Source organism: Trichosurus vulpecula, chromosome 1 (genome assembly GCF_011100635.1).
Source record: "Trichosurus vulpecula isolate mTriVul1 chromosome 1, mTriVul1.pri, whole genome shotgun sequence".
In the NCBI taxonomy this organism is placed as follows: Eukaryota; Metazoa; Chordata; class Mammalia; order Diprotodontia; family Phalangeridae; genus Trichosurus; species Trichosurus vulpecula.
This window is the reverse complement of record NC_050573.1, coordinates 141,814,308-141,824,045: the sequence shown is the minus strand read 5'-3', so window position 1 is coordinate 141,824,045 and position 9,738 is coordinate 141,814,308. Positions and strand designations below refer to the sequence as shown.

Genomic DNA, 9,738 nt, shown 5'->3' with positions numbered 1-9,738 from the left:
AGATTGGCCTTATCCAAGGATATGCTGGAGACAGCTCAAACTGACTATTGTGAAAGCTGATTGTTAAATTTTCTATGTGAGCATTAATACCACAGAAATTGGCAAATGCTACAAATCAGGGCCCAATTTATTGTTTTGTTGATTGTCTAGAAGATTAAACTTTGAAAGTGTTATCAGTTTATTTGATAAAAACTGCTGGGAAAACTGGCAAACAGCATGGTAGAAACTAGGTATAGACCAATATCTTATACTGTATAGCAAAGTAAGGTCAAAATGGGTACATGATTTACATATAAAGGATGATACCAGAAGCAAATTAGGAGAGCATGGACTAATATGCCTGTCAGATCTATGGATAAGGGAAGAACTTAGGACTGAACAAGATATAGAGCACATTACAAACTATTTATATAAACTTTTATATGTATGTGTCTATATATAAATGATTACATAATATTTGAAAGTTTTTGCATAAACAAAATGCAACCAAAACTAGAAGGAAAACAGAAAACTTAGAAATTTTTTTTTTCAGAAGATAAAGGCCTCATTTTTCAAATATATAGAGAGCTGAGTCAAATTTATAAGAATGCAAGTCATTCCCCGGTTGATAAATGGTCACAGGATATGAAGAGGTAATTTTCAGACAAAGAAATCAAAGCTGTCTATAGCCATATGAAGAAATGCTCTAAATCACTATTGATTAGAGCAGGGCTGTCCAAAATGCGGCCTGTGGCCGAACGTGCTCCACAGTGAGATTTATGCTGCCCATCTACGAGCATAGAAGTTTACATAAATGCTTTAGTAAACAAAGCCAAGCCACTGAAGAGCTCTAACTAAAATGGCAAATCAAAATATATTGTCTATTGTTTCAATAAAAACATAAGGTTGGACAGCCCTGGATTAGAGAAATGCAAATTAAAACAACTATGAGGTATTACCTCATACCTATGAGACTGACTAATATGAAGAAAAGGGACAATGATAAAAGTTGGAGAGAATGTGGGAAAACTGGAACACCAATGCACTGTTGGTGGAGTTGTGAACTGATCCAACCATTCTAGAGAGCAATTTGGAACTATGCCCAAAGGGCTATAAAATTGTGCATACCTTTTGAATGGTACTACATGCTGACTCCTCTTTTCACTAACCTTGACTTTGACCCCTCTGTAGAAGGACAAGATGATTCTTTGGGAAATGTAATGATTGTGGTTGCATTAATGTGGCCTCAAGATCAAATCAAAGACCTACACAGTAGCAGTATCAATGAAAAGACCAGGACCTGCCACAGTGACGTATGATTTTGATTCCAGGATGTAGAGTTATAATGGGCCTTGGACTCCTCTGGTCAAAGGATCATAAGATCACAGCTCTGGAGCTGGAAGGGATTTCTGAGGCCATCTAATCCAAGGTCATCTCTGTGCAAATGATTCTCAGATCTATTTATCTAGCCTTAGCCTCTCTTCTGATCTCTAGTGTCAAATCACCAACTGCACATTGGACTTGTCAAACTGGATGTCCCATAGACATCTCAAACTCAACATGTTCAAAACATAACTCATGTGATCTTTCCTCCTAAATCCTCTTTCCAACTTTCTGTCCATGACATCCTCTCAGTCACCCAGGATCACAACCTGTGTCATCCTCACCTTTTAACACTCATCCCATATACCTAATCTGTTGCCAACTATTGCCTTTTACACCTTAAGATTTTTGGCATACATTCCCTTCTTCACTCACACTTTTGTGCAAACCTTTGTCACTTCACACCTAGATTATTGCTACAAACTTCTAGTTGGTCTCCCTGCCTCAAGTCTCTCCACACTCTATTGCACCTTCCACTCAGCTCCCAAAGAGATCTTCCTTAAGTGTAAGTCTGACTATGTTACTACTCACCTCAAATATACTCTAGTGACTGCCTATTACCTCCTGTATTAAATATAAAACCCTGTTTAGCTTTCAAAGCCCTCATGACCTGCCCCCTTCCTGCCTGTTCAGTCTTTTTACACTTTACCCTGCTCCAACCCCCTGCACCCCCCAACTTGTATTCTGCAAACCAGTGACAATGGCTGTCTTGTTGTTCCTAGCACAAAACATTCCATCCCCTCACTCTGTGACTTTTCTTTTACTCTCTTCCATGCCTGGAATATTCTCTTTCTTCATCTCAGCCTCTTGGTTCGCCTACCTTTCTTTAATACTTATCTCAGATCTCGTCTTCCACAAGAGGAGACTTTTCTCAGTCTTTCTCCTGTCTATCCCCTACTGTGAGTGCTTTACTTCTGAGATTACCTCCCATTTATATTTTCATGTCTTGTATTTACATAATTGATTACATGTTGCCTCTTCTATTAGATTGTGAGCTCCTTGAGGGTAGGTACAATGCTTTTACCTTTCTTTTTATTCTAGTTCTGTACCTGGAATATAGTTAAGTGCTTAAAAATGTTTATTTACTAACAACAGATGAGAAAACTGGGGCCCAGAAGGGCAAGGTGTCTTGCCAATTGTCTCACAGGTAGTAAGTGGCAGAGGCAGAATTTGAACTTAGGTCCTCTGACTCTAGAGTACTCTTTCTACTGTACCATTGTCCTCTCATTTTGTGGATCTAAAGACAGAGGTCCTGTAAAGTGAAGTGACTTGCCCAAGACTACATGGATAGTGATTATTGGATAGCAAAGCCAGCCTTCCAACCCTGGTCCTTGGAATCCCAATCTAACACTCGCTAGTCCTACTGAATCACATTTGGCAGGACAAACTCATAAGGTTATATTATTGTTCATATGATTCACATAATTGTTCATAGAAGTTAGACCTCAAAGAGGTAATCTAGTCCAACTTACCTTTATAGATGGGAAACCAGAGAAAGAGGCTAAATGACTTACTTGTGGTCATGTAGGTAGTAAATAATTTAGCTAAATTTCATTCCCTGTTCCTCCGATTCCAAATCCAAGATGTTTTCCACTGGAGCACACTGCCTCCCATCCATGGTAAAGTTCTGGAATATAGATAATTTATCATTATTGATATAATACTTAGCATAACATAGCTATATTAGGTTGGATCCAGCCAAAGAACAGACATAACCTGGATTTTCAAATGCCTAGTATATGATGCCCCCAATAAATGCTATCAAAAGCAAAAAGGTAAGAAGAAATGATTTAAGAATTTACTGAAACCAAACATCAAGCCACATAGCAGGGTGTGGATGGCTAGGAAACCAGAACAATTGGCTGAGAAGCCTGATACACAACTGTAAGGAATAGGGCTGCTCTCTGAGCAAAGAGTTTGATGATTCTGATTGTAAGAGGGGGGAATCTCAAATGATAGTTGCTTGGAACAGTGGCTACAGCCACAAAGCAAATACAGATGTCAAATGAGATCGACATCATTGGAACTTTTAATTGGAAAGTAATAGTTCAGATTAGAAAGCAAATTCCTGATTTTTCAATTATGTGAAAAATATTAAACCCTTCCCTCCTCCAGGCCAAAAATTATTGCAGAAATACTCCTGCATTTTCATCTCATGTTGTATAGATGATACCTTATTGTAAATTAAAATTCAAATAACAAATTTGTAATAGTTATGCTTACTTTTTGTTTGGTGTTTAATAACCACATTCTAACATAACCCTGCTATAATTGGACTTTTTGGATTGGAGTTGTGCAAAAGTGAAATGGGCTGCCTATCATATCTTCTCTTGTTGGTTAACTTTTCATTTGTTGGGGATGTCAGTGAAGGGTTTGCTTCTCAGGTTGGGTTAGAGGTCCTCTGAGGTCCCTTTCAGTTCTGTGATTCTGTGAAACTGTTGGTATCACATTAGTTTTATCACTCTCATCTTCTTCATCATTCTCCTGACCTTTACATTATCAGTCATTTTAATCAGTCATCTCTGAGAACATAACACAACAAAGTAATAATTTAATACTTATAATAATTGCTTGAAAGGCAGTGTGGTAAAATAGAGAACACACAATATAATGGAAAACATACCGCATAATAGAGTCAAGGAAATCTGGGTTCAAGCCTTCTCACAAATAATAGCTGTGTGACCCTAGGCAAGTCATTAACCTTTCAATATCCCTGGCAACTCTCTAAGAATATAAATTGCAGAATAGTTGCTGCTCTGCATTCATAGACTGAATTTTCTCAGTGAGAATTCCTTATATCAATGAAGTCACAGATCTCAACCATCCTTTCCCTTCAGAACAAATGAACAAACAAACCAAAACCCAACCAAATAAAAGAAAGCAAAGAGAGCAGAAAAAAGCAGCCTTATCAGGAGGACATAGTCAATCAATTGTCAGTGCTTTTTCCAAGAGCAATTTCTTTAATTCAGTTGACTCCACCAAATTCAGTGTTTCCCAAGTTTTAGTGATGTTTTAAGCTTTAATAGCCTTTAAATACAAGGGACAAATTATTTGTTAAGCATGTATTTGTTAAGTATGTTCTGTGGACAAAGAATTGTGCTAGCTGCTGGAAGTAGAGACAAAAATAGCCTCTGCCCTCAAGCAGCTTACATTCTAGTACTAGGAGGATACATCATGTTCACAGATAAGGGAGTACAAAGATGATGCCATATAATTTCAGGTGGTAGAGAGTACTAACTGTGAGGATCAGACAGGCCTGTGCAGGATATGGCATTTAAGCTGTCCTGTTAAGGAAGCTTGGGAATCTATCAGGGTGAAGATGTGGATGGACCATGTGGTGTATGATCTGTGATCAAATATTGGAAATACCTTCTATAAGATGTGACATCTCTTTTCCTAAAAACAATGAAAAACGAGACTGACAACAATTTGTTCTGGATGGTTTAACTATTATTCTGCCTTAAAGCATAGGGCTAGACCACATGCCCTCTTGATATTCTTTTTAGGAATTACAAGTGTACTTCTGATCAAGTATGTCTTTATCAGCTGCTTTTGTATACAGCTTACAGAGTTTACTGGTTTTGCCTTTACTTAATCATCAAGCAATTCATATGGTCTTTTACTTTGAAAAATACAATTTCTTTTTATTTTTAATTATCCTCAAACTTAAGATTTTCAGTACTTTCATTGGAAATCCTACACTTTGTAATCAGTAATTATAATTCACAGTCATTTCTTGTAGAGGCTCAGGAAATTAAGGAATGTTCATAATTTAACAGTTAATACAATATTGACAAACAATAAGTTCCTAAAATGGTCTTTCATTTCTTCATGTTATTGCAATATTCTTAAGTTCTAAGAGGAGGTGAGTCATTCATAGATTGAAGAATGATGTGCCAATTTACAATGATCCTGATGGGGAAACTTAAATTTACTATCTTTTTTTGATAATGGGCTTTGGATAAATTCTTTATGTTTCTACCCAGGCTTTCTGAAAGATTCACAAATATTCTCCTTTAAGATAGATCTATGTAACACAGTGAATAAAGTGCTGGAGTCAGGAAGACCTCAATTCAAATCCAGCCTCAGACGTTTACTACATGTGTGACCCTGGGCAAATCACTTAACCCTGTTTGTCCCAGTTTCCTCATCTGTAAAATGATCTGGAGAAGGAAATGGTAAACCACTCTAGTATCTCTTGCCAGAAAAAATCCTTATGGGATCACCAAGAGTCAGATGTGACTGGACACAACTAAACAGAGATAGATTACTACGTTTGGAATGAAAATATCTTTAGTTCAAATTCTAGTTCTTATTCCTTCCTGAGTGACCTTGGGAAAATGGCTTCACTTTTGAAAAGTTGCACTAGAACAGGGGTTCTTACCCTTTCATGTGTCATGGATCTTTGACAGACTGCTGAAGCCTATGGACCCCTTCTCAGAATAATGTTTCTACATGTATGACATACACAGAGTTACAAAGGAACTCAATAATATTTAAATATAGTTAGATATTTAAATATAGTTATCAAGATATTGAAAATATGTTTGCTTTCTTGGTTGGGCTGGTGTTCAGTAGGGTGCCAGCATTGGAGTTGACATCTGCCACAACGAGGATGGCAAAGTCCAGCACAAGGAGCCCAAGAGCCAGGACATCTACCTGCGGCTGCTGGTGAAGCACTACCGGTTCCTGGCCCGCAGGAGTAACTTGACTTTCAACACGGTTGTCCTGAAAAGGTTGTTCATGAGCCGGACCAACCGGCCCCCCTGTCCCTGTCCAGCATGGTCAGGAAAATGAAGCTGCCCAGCTGGGAAAATAAGATAGCCGTGGTTGTTGGGACTATGACAGATGATGTGAGGATCCTGGATGTTCCCAAACTGAAGGTCTGCGCCCTTCGTGTTACTAGCAATGCCCATAATCGTATCCTCAAGGCTGGTGGGAAGATCCTCACCTTTAACCAGCTGGCCACGAGCTCACTCAAGAGCTGGGTAACTGTCCTGCCGTCTGGTCCCTGGAAGGGCCACAAGGTGTACAGGCATTTGGGGAAGGCACCAGGCACTCCCCACAGCCACACCAAACCATATGTCAGATCCGAGGGCTGAAAGTTCGAGCGTGCCAACTGAGGCTACGAAAACTAATTCCCTTCTTCCTTGTTATATTGAAGAATCTTGGACAATGTAGGTGGTTTCTAAGGATAGATCACATTATCTTATATATCATTCTGGTTACATTCTTCTCAACATGCTCCAGGTTGTTTTGTCCTTTTAAAAAAAGTTTTATTGATTTTTTTTTGTTTTTATATTACAAACATTTACTATTGTATTATTACAAACATTTAATTATTCTCACTTTGTAAGAGATCTTTTGTAACACAATAGCTAAGTAAAACTCATAATACCATGACCTCCTCTGCAAGTGCATACAATATTTCACATCTGTACGACTCTTCTCATTTCCATACTAGAAAAAGCAAACCGAAATATATTTTTCTCTTTTCCACCCCTACCCCAGTGAAAAAAAAGAAAAGAAAAATAATTTTCTTGGAAAGAATATGCATAGTTAAGCAAAACAAATTCCCTCAGTGGTTGTATACAAAAATGTGTGTGTCTCATTCAGAACCTGAAATCTGTTACTTCTCTGTAATGGATAATGTACCCCTCAGGACTGAACACAATACCCTAGATGTCTGACCAGAATAGGACAGCCAGGTCCCAATTAGTGTAAATAGTGAATCATGTGAAGCGGTCAAATGTATTAGAATTCACACTATTTGAAGTTATAATTATGTAAAATACAGTAATAGGTTCCAGCTCAATAGAAATATGCAGTGCAAATTCAAATAATGTAGCCCCTTATGGGATTCATTATTCACATTAATTGGATAGAAGGAAAACTGGAACTAAAGAAATATCATAAAGATGTAAGAATAAAAATGCAGCCACTTTTTGTAGTATAGTGAATATTTGGCAATTCATGCTAATGGCTACAAGATGATCCAAAGATTATTTACATGTGACTTTGCAATGCCTTGTGGACCTGGGAAAATATCAGGGGCATCGTCCTAATTATTCTTTGTTTAGGTTAGTGTTTCAAGGATGCATTATCTCACCATCTGGCAGTGAAAGGAACATCCTGCATAGTAGGGAGGGAAACGTTTGAGATTCAGCCTTTGCAGCATGTAATCTCCAAAAATGCATAATCAAAAATTGGCTGTACTTGGAAACCTGGAAAGGGCAGCATCAAAAACCAAAACACTCCAGAAATGTGCTTGTTTGCAACTTGTCAGATGGTGAGGCGGCCATCATTGGAGCTTTAGAGATGAAAATCCTTAGCCCCAGATAGTGAAGGCTAATGACAGGTAGTAGTACATTTAATCCAGAGGAGCTAAAATGCCTGCATATTGGTCAAATCCAGAATAGATAGAAAAAGAGGCAGTTACTTGGATGTCTTCAGACACCCACTTATTTTGTTAGGTAAGAAGGCATCCAGCTGTTTGACTGGAATTTTCCATTTGTACCCAGCTGTTTGGCATTGTGAATGTATATTTAGTCAGGGTGACTTCTCAATTTATGATTATCGCCACTACTGTGGTTTGAGAGCAAATTTTCTACCCATAGGGTTATCATAGGATTATAGATTTAGAGAACTAAGAGGTCACTTACTTATCACTTTATAGATGGGGAAATTGAGGCCCAGACAAGTTAAGCGTCTTGCCGTAGGTCACAATATTACAAGGCCATAATTAATAATAACAACAATAACAACCAAAATTTATAGAGCTTTTTGTATATTATCTCATTTGCTCTCATTTCAGCCTCACAACAATCCTTAGGCAAGTGCTATTATTATTATTGTTATTCCCATTTTACAGATGAGGAAACTGAGGCCAAAAATGCTTAAGTGAATTGACCAAGGTCACACAGTTAGTAAATGTCTGAAGCAGCATCCAAGCTTAGGTCTTTCTGCTATACTCCCTATATACCTAGGAAAGCATCAAAAGTTGGAATTTAAACCCAAATCCTCTGACTTCAATTTAATTTCTCTTTCTACTGTGCAATAATGTCTCCAATGACAGAATAAATAACTTCTCCATTAAGCTACTGAAAGATCATGATCAGGATATAATATGAATGTTTACATATTATGCCCCTGAAGGAGAATAATATTCTTATTTAGATATATAGATTTAAAAATAAATTTCCCCTGAAATAAATGTGTGTTGTGTGTTTATACCCTTGCATTCAGGCACATATACATTGTGTGTGTGTATATATAGAGAATATACACACATATAAATATTACATGTACATCAAAATAATTGACTTCTATCCTCCTACTTTGGATTCAGCCAATATATAGATATTTTGGCAGTTCTGAATTAGATGTCCCACCTCTCAGTAGCTTTTACTCCATCTGGAGCTAAGGCTCCAGAACAATCATACCATTATCGATTTAGTTTTTGGAAAACACTGTTAGTTTTCTCAGTAGCATTTTGGTTAAAATAGCAGTCAGATCACCTAGTCTTAGTATTGTGCCTGGCAAACTGCAGATAGCTGGCACACCATTACGTTTATCAACCTAAAAATAATATATCTGAATAAAATTCAGGTTTATTACCAATTTAGCATGTTCAGCAATAACACTTTAAGCTTTTATAACAATTTATTGTGAGATTTCTATTAAGTTATTAATATTAACTAATTAATAATATTAACTAAAGTTAATAATATTAAAAAGAATATCAAGATATCAAATTTAAGGTACCACTACATTATCGCAATCGTATAATTAAAAATGAACATATTTGTAAAAAAATAATAGAAATACTATTAATGGATCATTAATAACACAAATATTTTACTTGTATAACTTGAAGTTGAAATATTACTCATATAAGAAAGTTTTTGTTACCTGAACGTAAGATGTAGCCCAGGTGTTGCAACGTTCTCTCCTTCCTTCAATATAGTAAGATTAAAAGAAACTGGATTCAAAGTCTCGTTTGCTTCTAAGAGTGATCCAGGACAAGATGATGCTAACTAGCTCATATATAATTTCCTTTTTATTTTGTTTTGTGTGGTAAACTTTTAATTTTCATGAGCTGACTACAAATAATTTCTCCTAGAGCTGAAATAAAACAAATATCTATAATTTTATCATCCACACAATGTAAGGAAAGGAGAGGTAGATGTCTTAATTTACGAATTACCTCCAAAATTTTCAAGGAAATATGTTTGTGGAGAAGTGTGTCATCCCATTCTTCTCTTCCCAGTAGGAAAAGACAAAAGATACTTTCATTTCTGGGCTTTCTCATTGGATAGTATACCAAGGGGCAAAGCTTTAGTGCAGGGTTGATTTTCCTATCAGTTTGATCTTGTA

General features: G+C 36.9%; 1 pseudogene; it reads left to right on the top strand.

Annotated features, from left to right (window-relative positions):
* Positions 1 to 720: 720 nt before the first annotated feature.
* Positions 721 to 6,485, top strand: LOC118834869 (annotated as a pseudogene).
* Positions 6,486 to 9,738: the final 3,253 nt, after the last annotated feature.